The sequence below is a fragment of the Micropterus dolomieu genome, linkage group LG01, assembly GCF_021292245.1.
Source record: "Micropterus dolomieu isolate WLL.071019.BEF.003 ecotype Adirondacks linkage group LG01, ASM2129224v1, whole genome shotgun sequence".
Classification (NCBI taxonomy): Eukaryota; Metazoa; Chordata; class Actinopteri; order Centrarchiformes; family Centrarchidae; genus Micropterus; species Micropterus dolomieu.
The window spans coordinates 42,723,694-42,737,438 of record NC_060150.1 but is presented as its reverse complement, the minus strand read 5'-3'; the positions used below and the strand labels follow the sequence as shown (position 1 = coordinate 42,737,438).

The following is a 13,745-nucleotide window of genomic DNA, read 5'->3' as shown; positions in this document are numbered from 1 at the left end:
TTTACTACAATAAAGAGTAGCAGAAGATGAGAGGAGAATTGTGAGGTAGGTCATGAATTGAAGGTGTCTGGTGAGAGCAGGTAAAGGAGAAAAGCTACCGAGAGAGAGTCTCAGACGGAGTTCAGCATTTGGCGTTCAATTACACTGAAGCCAATGGGGTTTGTACGCAATCATGCATACGCTAATGTCAATATGTGCAGGGAAAAAATGGTTAACAAGGTTTTTGTTCATGCGGAATGCCTCTTGCATTGGAGTCAATAGTGTATGTCAATTACTAGAGGCTAAAACTATCAATGCTGCATTTTCAATTTGTCATCTAATTATGCCAGACCTCATGACATTGTTCAAATTTACAGCATAGTCGTAATTAAAGGTATGCTGATTTGGTGGGATTAAAGCAAAAAAGCCTAATTTTGTGGCTTAATTATATTTTCGATTGACTATTCCAATTTGTGCAAATTTTCCAGAATCAGGTAAAAAGGATTAAAAACGTTTCTAAATGCAAGTTATTGTGACTCATAACACAATGGACAGGGATGTTTTTGTTGACATCTACAGTAGTTATAGTACTAAATAAGTAGTCCTAAACTTTACTAATCGCATACTGGTTCCATTAGTAAAACACCCTGTTTTAACCAATAGCTGCTAAGTTTGACAGCCCCTGTGAAAATTGTCCAATATGACAGATCAGATCCATATTTCTCTTCATCACAATATTGGACCTTTTTATTTCTTTTCAATAAGCCAGATTAAGGAGTTGCACAACTTACTGCATGCTGTCAACCATGATGAAGCCAGCGAGCAGGCAGTTATAATGGAATGACACATTTGACACGTTGTGACAGTGCCATCAGAAAATAACTCACAATATTATTAGCGAATTGGTAGAACGTGAACTTTTAAATGTATTCATCCGTTCTTGTGAGCACACAGAATAGCAAACTACTTATTGGAAAGCTGTCAACCAGTTGTCAAATTTACTGCCTGAGAGGAACAAGGTAACTATTTCTACACACAAGGAAACCATTGATCTCATAAATCCCTCTGCAAGATATCTGTCGGCTGGATTTTGAAAATGTAGGAAATGACGAGGTAGACACTGAACCTTCAAGGGCGGGTATTGATACAGAAAGGTGCCCTAAAATAAATATTGCATTATTGTTATTTAGAGCCATTTCATAAATTCTACATTCTGTAGGGTGTGCAACACCAAAATTACAGCATGCAGAAAAAACCCTGACCTAGGAACTAAGAGTGAACACTGTGTGCCAATGTAATGATTCTGTGGCCGTCTGACACGTTCTTAGAGTAAGTGCAGCTCTTCTTCTGGTTTAGTCCAGTACACATTTAGTGTGATCATGACCTTGAATGAAAAGGCTTGCACTAAACCCTAATAGTTTGTTCAAACAGCCAGCCCACAACCCAGCCTTTCGAAATCAATGTTGCCCCTGCAAAAGGGAGGAAAGTACATCATGTCCAGCCGCCCAGGATCACACACAATGCAATGAGTTCAAGCAGCTATGGTGATGTATCTTTCCCATCCCCTTTCAGGTTCGTGTAGATAGGACACTTTGTTTTACCGCTGGGTTGCTGTGTGTATTCACAATCACAGTGAAATTACAGGTAATAAAGTGGGATTTTTTATCAAATTTTGTTCGAGGAACACAATTGATGCTGTTGTATGTTTCATAGCATTCAGGCATGCTCAGTTTGGGAAAGCATCCAGAGGCAACCAATGATTTTTGAATGCAACTCAAAGAGCCACTTTCATCCACTTTCCACATTGATTTCGAGTATGAACTTGAGGATCTTTTCTGACAACAAGAAGAATGTTTCAGGCATTGCATGATTCTGTTTTAAGTTTTAGTAAAGCATCTTATTATTATTCAAACAGAACAGCTTTGTACATACTTAGGAATTTAGCTAAAGAGCAGATTCTTCTACAAAACATGTCAAACATATTGCTTAAAAATAAATAATTCAAATAGGATTCTTATTCCTAAACAGAGCATGTTTTGCCTTTAAAAACAGAAAAAACATTATACAATCCACCAAACTGTCTACATTGGATTATGGAGATATCCTGAATACTCATGCTGGTGCCACTACCTTGAAACCACTGGACGCTGATTACCACAGTGCCATTTGATCCATTGCCCAAGATTGCTATTGCTATCGCTCTATATATATATATATATATATATATATAAAAAGGTTGAGTGGTCATCACTAGTATCTAGAAAGCATCAGCATACCTGATTTCATTTATAAGGCTTTGCTACCTAAGCTGCAGACATATTTAACATCCTTAGTTGAGGAAGAGGAAATAACCAGGACACCAGATCATTGGACAGGTCGGCTTTATAAAGTTCATACCAGCTCTGAACCGGGGAAGACTGGTTTCCAGTACTATGCACCTTCCTACTGGAATGAGCAGTATGAAGTTAGGGACACTCATTCCTCTTAGAGATTAGAGGATTTAAAAGAGGAAGATAAAGCTCAACTGCCTAACTTAACTTAACTAAAAGGCTTAAATATTCCTACTGAAGACAAGGGATTGTAATCTTTTATGTGAGCAAAGAAAAGGAAGGCCACGTGACTCCCTGAGCGTCCTGAGTCATTTATGCATTTTTTTTTAAAGAGGGCGAAGCAAAGACTCCTAAAATAAAATTTGGTAACTTAATCGCAAAGACGCACTGTGGGAATGAGGTCGCCCTGAAATCTGATCTTCTCCTAGATGGCTGGCGGCCGGTGACCAAATATAGGCCCGGTGCTTCGGTCGTAATTGGGAGCTTTATTGATTTCCGGGCCTGTCGTCACGCCTGAGGTGACCTTTTGTGTTTGAGAATAATTGCTCTATTAGAGGGTTTATTCAGGCACCTGCTGGGTATCTCAGACACTATTATTGTCCAATAAGAATCCCCAGGCAGTAAAGCAGTGACCCTGTGCTGATATGTGGGGTGGACAGAGAGACTCTGACTTTCTGCACTGCAGGAGCTTATCATCAAATGAGAACACAACGGCTTGGTATATTTGTGGGTTAACCTGAGCTCTAATACTGCTGGGGAACTAAGGTTATAACATCTCTATTGCATTCACTGCATTGCTTCATTTCAGAGACGCCGTGAAAATCGTTCACGCCGCTGTTTGGCACAAACTATATTAGAATAAAATGTTTATACAAGTGGGAAGCACATGAGAAGTAAGTGACTTGTTGTTATCGAATATCCATGTGATGCATTTTAGACAGTACTGGGTAAAGTGTCATTAAACCAGCACAATATTTTCTACACCAACAACAAAATGCCTGGTTCTCAACAAGTCTCAATATAAGAGGTGGCTTCAGAATCAGAATCAGCTTTACTGTAAGTAGGTTAACACATACAGGGGATTTGCTTTGGTATCTTGGTGCATGACAATAAACATTGTTGGTAGAAAATATGAGAAAGATAAAGCAAGTACTGCAGAAGTACTGCAAAAACTAAATATAACATTGACAAGATCTAAAACATATAAAAGAATAATAAAGAATACATATAATATGGCTGTCATTTAATATTCTCTACCACTACTGAAATAAGTGGAGCCCCATTAAAATGTAGCACAGGTTCTCTGTGGGTTCATCCCAAGTGTGATCAGCACAGACTCAACTGAGACTTAGAAAGGTTTACCAAGGAAACTTTCTCAGGCTGTGGACGAGCTTTTGGGTGGTTTTGGCTGAAGCACACAGGCCTTAGACCTCGAGAGATGTCTGAGAGAACTCTAAGCCAACAGAAAGTCAATAATGAAAAAGACAGCCAAAGAATACAGTTTCTCTTAACATAACAATTCTTTATTTATACTACTGGGTTGTGCCAAAAGGGCAGATGTAAAAAAAAACAAAAAAACAATTAAATGCAAGTTTGACATGGTGTCAACATAAGCGTTAAATCAAGTTTGTACCAATACAAAGAATAAATGACAGCATAATATGTTAGAATTATAACATTTAATGTCACGAGAGTGCATAGTCATTTAAATGTATTTTGCATCAATTTAATCAGATATTTTATATCGAAATGTTAAGGGAATAAAACTTACACTTTCAAATGTTAGGCGGAAGGGCATTTCATTTCAGCCTCAGAGGAGACATGGATAAGGCCTTCAATATGCCTGATATCCTTTCAAATGTCCTAATTTCCCTAAGAGTGTGTAGGTGTGGTGAAAAGCCAGTTCGCATGTCATGTATTAATCTCTGTCCCTTTAAACCAGAAGAGAGAAGACGTGTATGCTGTATTATAAAAAGAGTGATGAAAGTGCTGGGATTTGACTATGACGTTCAAATCAAGCTTGGGACCTTGTCATCGTGGTCTAGACATCAAGCTTTCCCTGACTTTCTGCTTCAAAAGCATCATCCTCCATGATCCCTCTGGCACCGAAACTGAACATATTTATTGAATATTATGACTCATGACTCACACTTGGCTGTTTGTTGTCATGCCATAACTCTTGCTTGCTCCTTTCATTAGAGCACAGCTACAGAGGCATTTTCACTCGCTAACTCCTTAGCAGCTATCTCTGGTCACATTTCAAACTCTAATTCAAACTGCAGCACCACTAGGAACATCAATTAAAAATCCATGTTCAAAAGCTCCATTGAAAATCGTCGGCATGGCCTCTTTGTGTATCCAGTCAGTGTGATCACAAGGGGAAAGCTCCTGTTCAATGGTCTTAATGCACTAATGTTCTCTAATGCACTATGTTGCCACAAAGAAGACACCAGCAGCGTACACTTTCTCAGTGCGATGAAATTGATTTTCAACATGTTCTTTGGCCAGAAACACACGAGCGATGCTGTTCACTTATTGAAGCCAATTGTTCTTTCTTGCAGGAGCATGACACCCAATCCAAATCCTACCACAACATAAGTACACATGGTATTACGTTACGTCCAAAACATAAAAACTTAACACCACCTCTACATCAGACTGTGGTCTTTCTGTGTAAAACTGCATGTTCGCCTGACTATTTCAATAACATTTATTTAGCTTTAAACATAGTTTCCAGCAACCCTCAACCCTAAGCTGACACATATAATAATTTTAAATAAAGTAAACTTTAAATAATGCTCCCTAAACTAAAAGATTAACTTAACACCAGGCTGAAAAACAGTGTTTTAAGCCTGTAGACCATGAACAACAAAAACCAAAAGGTGCCAACAACAATGCCTCACAAACAACACCAATGGCATAGTTACATGACTGCATCCAGGGCACAGGCGCACCACAGAATAGCGTCAAAGATTCAGTCAAAATACTGTATGTGATCAGCCCGAGGGAGCGAGCGACAGAGAGGCGTCATGTTCACAAAGAGAGAGAGAGACGCAAGTGCCACAGAGAGACAGAGGTCATAACTACTTCAATGACAGCAAAACCTGCATGCAAAGTGCACTTTACAGGAGCTGCTCATTCAGCACCACCAAACACCACCACAGGGCCGCAGAGTGGCGATGAAATTAACGTAAAGTAGTATTTTTCTTCCCAAGTGGCCTAACATATAAAAAGGTATATGATTTTTTTTTATTCTAACCTTATGGGTGGTCCCACATTTGCCTTCCACTTGAAAGTGTATTTTTCCAGGTATTAAGAAGCACACAGCAGGTCTGGATTTCGTAGTTCAAAATAACCCTAGGCATTAGATAACGGGATGGAAAGCGCAAATTAGACTTGTGTTTATTTCTTATCTGTGACCTTCCAGCGAGGAGGCAATTCAGCATCTTCACTCTGATCAATGCGATCTTCCTGTGTTTTTACTTCATCGTGTATTTATGCAACAACAAAGACCTCATACAAACTGTTTTGTAGCAGAGCAAAGCATTTCCTTCCCCACTGTTTTTTAGTTCTGTTTCTGTGTTTGCATAAGCTGCCTTTTGTAAGCATTTTATTTGCTACACTACTACTACTACTGTTTTAGGTTAGTTTTTCAAGTTTTTAAAGTTGACTCAAAATCTCAACAATTATTCATGAAAGAACACAATCAATCGAACAAGAATTTAGAATGAAGATAAAATGTAAAGGGTACTTGAATGAACGCCCAAAGGTCTGACAGGCTAATGACTTTAACTGATATTGGAACCACTGAAGTATAACAATTACTGTTCATTTTGATATCTTATTGGCCTGAAGCAACTCAAGGGGCAGTGACAAGCGATAATAAACGTGTAATACAAAAATGAATACAGACCCAAAGGTTACCCAGGAGTTTAGTTTTCTCCTCTTCTTCTCTGAAAAGAGAGCAAATGAATGGGTGGCGGTGGTGGGGGTGCTGTATTTCACTGATATAAGCAGGGATAGAACATATAATTCAGTGGCAACTGACAGTACCCGGAGGATCACTGAAATGAGATAATAAACTAGAGTGCAAGCCCAGGAAATGTGTGGACTTCTAATTTCTAAAAAAGATTCAATCATGTTGTGGAACTGCCACTCCTTGTAGAATCACTCTTTTAGTATCTTGGCTAGGTCGTATAATGCAAATGAATGATACGTTTTGTCAGGGTGACTACTTTTTTTTTATATTCTTCATTATCAAACAAGCAAACTCTATGGAAGAGCACAACGTTCTCTATTTTGTAATCAACTTGTCTACATGCATATTGCATGAGGCTATAAATTGTGGCATTTCCAGGGAATGAATAGATTATGAAAACACTTTTAAATGTGTGTGGGACTGACTTTCTGTAGTAATTAGCACCCTGCGTGGAATGCCAATTCCAGCAAAGTGCCAATGTACCATATTTTCATATCAGCAGAACAATGGCCAAATCAAAAGCCCCAATCAAGCGTCCTGTGGTGTTTGATGTTCGAACAAAGTCGGACGCTCATTTGCTAGAACACTCTGAAAATTAGGGCTGCATGCTCATTTGCCAGAATGGGACGCACATTAGCTGAGCATTTGATTCAATGTCAGTTGGTAGTTAACAAAGGAAAAGCATAAACGAGATGGTGACACAATTACTGAAATAATATTATTTTCACTTTGTTTTAATCTCTGTGTGGTTTTTTTTTGCACAAAGCTGCATACTGAGCTACAGCATCTCCATAGAAACTAGGCTGCCACTGGGCGTGTGGAGTGTGCCCACCCAGCAAATGTCATGATGAAAGTCAGAATTTCAGGGATGGGCACTAAACACCACTGAGGAGACATGTAATGGCTGCCAATATTTTGAGTGTGGAAAAATCAGCAGGGGGTTGACATTGTCGCCTCTGACCAATTCCCTTCCACCTAGGCTTTTACAGCTGAAGGAAGCAGGAGAAGGATGAATGGAAGCAGATAGGCAGTCCTGGACAGAGCTGACAACATGACTGTCAGACAGATGACAAGGGCGCGTGCTTTTCAAGTGGAGGATGGTGTTGCAAGCGGGCCGCCTACTTTCACGCTCCCATCACCATAATGTGATGAGCTGTCACATTAAAATCCTCCAGTTGGTCAATTTGGAGCGCCATCAGTATTCCACGGCGGCGAGAATTATTGCAGCCATAACAATAACACTAAAGGTTCGGGGCGATAAATGTCAGCAGGAACACTGGTTGGAAGGCTGGGCCAGGCTTTGAAAAGCAAGCTCATTCCTCTAGGCCTGTGCCAGGCTGAACAGACAGATGCCAAGGTTTGGGCACAGCCTTTAGCTCCCTGCAGGCTTCTGAGTGGCTCTATGTGCTGCCTCACCGAGCAATTTGCATCACTAAAGGAATTGGGGAGGAATTTGTTGATCATTTGTATCATTTTTTAAAGGGAAAAATCCAACTCTGCAAAATTAGGATTTTACCAACCTATACCAGAAATTAAGGGCAAAGTCTGAAACCAGAGCTTAAACGAGACAAAGCTAATGACATTCTAAGCTCACCTCTGTTGTGTGTATCACTTTGAGTTGTCACACTTCCCCGACACTGGCACAAACAACTCCGAGCAGCATGTCCAATGAAGCTGGAGCACCAGCTTCTCCTAATTCGCATCTGAGCCTACAGGCAATTACCTGCTTATCGTTCGTGACTAGCGCTCGCTCTTCTGAATGTTTGTCACCGACGTGGAGGTGGCGCCGAGACGACAGCAGGACCCGAGGGGGGACAACGCTGAACCTGGCAACGCTCAACGTTTCAATTAGAGGCGCGGCGGAACATGGCGGCTCCTGATCGCCTTCCTGCACCACAGCTCTGGGCCCCTAATTACAGCCGGTCGATAAGGCCAGAAAACACAGCTCGAACGGACTGAGGGGAGGCGCAGATAAACACAGGCAAACGAAGACAAGAATACAAAGACATATTCACTTACACACTGAGCCACACATGCTTTATATAGTGCACAGATAAAAGCTGACACACCCCTGATAGTCTGAAGCATGATTAATCTGACTTTCTCACTATTTTCGCTCAGCATACATAATGTTCCTGCAACCATAGAGACTGGAAATTTCGGTTTCAAAAACCTAATCTATGAAAAAATATATTCTGAATGCAAGTTGCTTGTTAACTCCTTATGAAAGCATCTTTTTCACCTGGATCCGAGGGAGCGAGAAAAGAAAGCTTTGATTTCTTGGCAAATTGCTTCATTTATGGAATTATGACCACTAAGGTTGCTATAGAAAACACTGAACAGAGTTTAATGGGAGATATAGAGATATATATATATATATATATATGTGTGCATTCGGTGTTGACTTCCATGGCTTAGAGACACAATTAGAATGCAACAAAGGCAGATACCTGACAGAAAAAACGCTGACCTTTCCCTAAATGAGAATTTTACACACTGTTTGGAAAGTCCTCCTCAGGTGTTTTCACATCCAGACACACAAACACGCACACACCTGATGTCTACACCGACTATTAGTGAGATGGAGGATTGTCATGACATTTAGTTTGACCGTTGCTCCAAACGCTGAATATTTATTGCTGTATTAAAGCAACTACCTCCCACACGTTATAAGCTATTTCAGCAAGGAACATTTAAATCATGACAACAATCATGATGAATCGCTGTGGTGGCTGCCTGGCAATCTCGCCACTAATCTCCACTTCAGGCCCCAACATCACGGCTCGATTGTTCATAATTGCCCTTAAGATGAACTATGGCAAAAACATTAGGGGCATCCAATTCTCCTCTAAATCAATCTTCCATCCCCTCTTATCATTCAAGGGCACTCTGAAACAGGAGGAATTGGCCTATTATCTATTTGCATTCCTAAAGTGAATCATCTTGTCACTTTTCCAAACCTATTTTGGCCATCTCTCTTATTAAGAAGTGGCTGTGCTGAAAGGGTTCAACGAGGGAAAAATGAAACGGAACTTAAGTGTACATGCACATAACGGTGTATGACCAAACATCATGTTAGCTACTGATTCACACGGGAGAAATCGATATGCAAGTGAGGAAATAAATCACAAGAAGTCTGATTCATAAGGTGGCATTGTGTGGTTTCAAATTAAATCAGTGTATTGACTAAAGTAGATATACTCTATGTTGGAGACACAGTGGCTAGAACCAGAGATTCAAATTATGCAGAGAAGATACAGTTCTATATACCTCATAAATATGAAAAACTGCCTCTTGGGAGGTTTCTATTTTTTACACTATATTTTCAGCAATTTGCTTTCGCTCATATTTTTCACACCATGAAGGACCAGGTGGGGGTCCAGCCTCTTCCTTACAGCTTGGTAACTTAGGGACAATTCGCAGAGCAAGATGGTCAACTACTGTGCCTGGTAAGGTAACCACTAAGAAGCTAATTAGCCGGGAACATACTAGTGAAAGTCAATCCTTATAGCCCTGTACTGGGCCATTTACTCATCCTAGCATTTTGTTCTCAGGAGGGCACCTCAATTTATTCAGTTAGGAGTTATTTATTGAATTAAATGGTCAAAAAAACTCTCAGAGCTGACAAGCTGGTTAGCTGGGTTGCTAATGGGAAAGTAAGTTCACAGAGTTTATTCTAAAAACGTACTTGTGCCTGTCTCATAACTGCCATTTGTGGAGCCGTTGAAACTCCAACAGGAGGAGGTTAAATAACCGTGAAAGGTTCAACACAGCTAATAAGCTACTTTAGCTCGGTCTATTTTGGACTCTCCAGCTGTGCTAAAAGGTTAGCACTGCCAAGATGGTTTGATATTGGTCAACAGCAAACATTTGAAGATGAAAATTGAACTCTAAGCAAAACATCAGTGTGGATTTACCATTTACAATACTTTGTGAATCTATGACACCATTGCAATGCTATTAATTAATTTTGCTGCTCAACTTTGCTGTTTTAGATGTGTGACCAGGCCACACATTACCAGTGAACTGGCTTGTAAGGAGGCGATGAATCTATTTCAATGACATTCAACAAGTTAATAAACAGTGGCACTTCCGGACCAAAAGGATACAAATGCATGGATACACCAATTTGTTAAAAGGAAACTATAGGGCACTGAAACAGAATCACAGCAGCAATGCTGTTAGCACAAACTGCAGGCACGTTCATGCAAAAACACAAAAAGCCATACCAGGTGCAGTGCAGATGATTCCTCGTCGTCCCACTGCGTTTTGGTTGCTACTTTAATTAACATCTGTTTAAGCGCTTATCACTTGAACTATTCATCAGCAGGCCACTGAGGCAGCAGCTCTACCGCAGCGAGGTGAATGAGACTAAACATGGCTGATTAAAACCACACTTGTTTTCTCAGTGGAAGATCACACAAAAAACTAAAAAGTCAAATATAATCAATTTTATAATAAACCTTTCACCATCCTGAAAGACGATGTTCCTGTCTGACTTTTTCTCTTGCCAATAATTTGACTTTCAAGTGAGCATCCTCACATTTTATGCTTGAATTTATCAGCTCATAGCAGACAAGCACTGTTTCATATAAACAACATTTTATCAATATTTGCTAAAGAGGACATCCTTGGAAACCTTACTTAAGATTTATATGACATTGAGTATATTGAGGTTAGTAAGTATCTTACATAGTATCTTGGAAATATATAAATAAATAATTACTGAACAAATATGCTGTGCACTTTCTTTGAGTTGAAAGGGATTTTATACCCTTTTTCTCCTACATTTGGAATAGTGAATTCCTCTATATGGTAGTCCTTGTTACTTTTAAGTCCACTGTTGGCCTGTTGAGGATATAGACAGCAATGTGTCTGGTACGTATGACACAAGACACCTATTGTCACCTGCCAGCAAAGAGTCTAATAAGGAATAAACAGCTATAGCTCTTTCTGGGATCCATGTAACACAAATGCTATAATAAATAATAAATATGACTTGGAATAAAAAAAAGCTATAAAGTGAGCAAGACCTACCAGGCATGTTGTTGCTTGTCTATGATTAAGTTTCCTTCTTTGGCACTTGGATGTCTCTCTTCAGGAACAGGCAACTCTGCTCAGCTGTTTCTCAAGCTGCCTTGATGGCCTGATCTTAGGTTTTGGCTTCGAATCCCCCCCAAAAGTCATTTACTGCTCTGCTACTATGAGATGCTAGAAAACCAACTTTAACAGGGCAGACCTTGCTTTTCAGCTCGGCTCTCACAGTATCCAAGTTGTTCCCTTTAGCATGCATTACCTCCTAAGACTTCCCAAGTTCGCGAGTCACACAGAATGCAAAAGCAGTAAAAAGGCAGATTATTGGGCCTGGATGGTTGAGGTGTCTCCGTTAAAGTCTTCCCTATTAAAAGTTAGGTGCTGTAAGTGAGACATCTGAACTTGAAAAATACCAATTACTAATGTCATGTGACATCATTAAACTGCTCACACCACGCAAATATTTACAAAACCAGTGGGCTTATGTAATAAAGGATACCAAGAAGACAAGAGAGCCAGAGAATCAGAGTTATTGAGCGTAATTTTCACAGGACACAGGGGCTTTCTCACTGCTATTTAAGCACTGCATTTGTACTTTGTGCCACATTTACAAGTTCCAAATCACAGTACTCTCTTTAACAGCACCCTTTAAAATTAGTCAAAGATCAGTGTATTTTGACAACAGAAAATGCTACTTTAGCTTTAAATTAGTCCAAAAGGGTCTCGTCTCTGTAAGCGCATTACTGTACCCTACCCTGACTCGACCTTTCACACCTTGAGAACCTCGACCCTGTAGCAGTAATGAGGGTCAGTGGTGTGGCACTCTCTCTGTGCTGCGTCTAGCTGATTACTGGAGGGCTGTCGTTGCTGTTGCTATCTCTGGTGAGCTGCCCTCTATCTCCGTCCTCTGTCCCTGGACCACAAGCACTGCCAGCAGACCATCAATCAGGGGGCCACAACAGGACCTCACGTAATCACAGCGGCTGTGTATGTTTGTGTGTGTGCATGTATGCGTACACCAGATGTAATGCATGTGCCTGTGTGCATGCATGCATGTCTATGTTACATTGCCGATTTTACAACCTAATATGCTTGAAGCAATTTTTCACTTTGCTGGAGCTTCACGCCTGACGAAAATGCAGTGACAGCCACCATTTACTGTTTACTGGTGCTCGAGCATCACAAACTCTAATCTCAGTAAATACAAAACAGGTCCGTTTCTGCAGGTGTAAACTCTCTTTATTGCTCTAAATTCTAAAAATGAAATTATTTGATGACTGATTACAAATACCTAGTGCAGCTAATACCGTTAAACAATTTTTCATCAATCTGTATATGTAAGCTATTAAGTCAAAGCCACATTTGGATCAAAATATGTTATATTAAGACTACAGCAAAAAATAATTTTTATTTTTCAGCATAGGGCTGAAGCAATTAGCCCAACAACATATAGGCAGAAAATGAATGATGTAACTTAATTATCAAGCAAACATTTCAAACATTCTCTGGTTCCAGCTTCTCGCTTATAAATGAAAATATCTTTCCCTATTTCGTCTACAAAATGTCAAAAAATAGTGCCCAGTGTTGACAGTGTTAAAGACATTCAATTTACAATGATATACAACAGAGGAAAAAGCAAAGCCTCACATTTGAGAAGCTGAAACCAGGAAATGTTTTCCCATTTTTGCTTGAGGAATGACGAAAGATGAGTGAATTATTAAAATAGTTTCCTTTGATTGAGTATATGTCGGATTTCAGCATTATGTAATAGTACTTCAAAGTCCATCTGTTGTTTATGCTGATGTCTATGCCTACATAGCACATTGCACATAGCATAGGACTAGCAGACCTTTGGCTGCCTCTGAGGATGTGACTGACAGCCTGCAGCTGAATCACAGCAGGGGAAGATTGTCTGCTTGGCAGGAAAAAGCCAAGTGTCCCTCTCACCTTTTCTGTCATCTTTAGACAGGTGCAGCGCACAGGTGGAGGCTAGCAGTGAAAGATGCCGTCTAAAGTTACAGTTTGAGTTAATAGACTGGCACAAAACAAGGAAAACACTGAAACTTGGCAAATTAAAACCTTATTCTTGCATGTGACAGTGAGCAGCAGACTGAACAAGATAAATGCAGTTACTCATACTGGCTATTTCACAGATGTACTTTGAAGGTGTTGTCTGGTTCAAGTTCAAGGTATGAAAATGAGATGTAAAACATGAAAGTGGTCAGAAGTAGTCATTTCTTGGTTCTATTCTTTCAAGCAATAATGAAATTTTATATTATGAGACAGAAAATGGTTGCTACTGTATAGTAATACAAACATCAGAGCATTTTCCTAGTGATAGTGGAATAAATGCTTATATTGTTGTATAGGTGCTATATTGCCATATATTAACAGAAATGGGTAATTTCCAAAAGTTGAATGAG

At 39.8% G+C, this 13,745-nt stretch overlaps 1 protein-coding gene across 3 annotated transcripts in view; it reads right to left on the bottom strand.

Moving 5' to 3' along the window:
• Positions 1-13,745, bottom strand: part of LOC123961428 (dipeptidyl aminopeptidase-like protein 6) — a 238,933-nt gene that overhangs the window by 109,454 nt on the left and 115,734 nt on the right. The window lies entirely within an intron of this gene.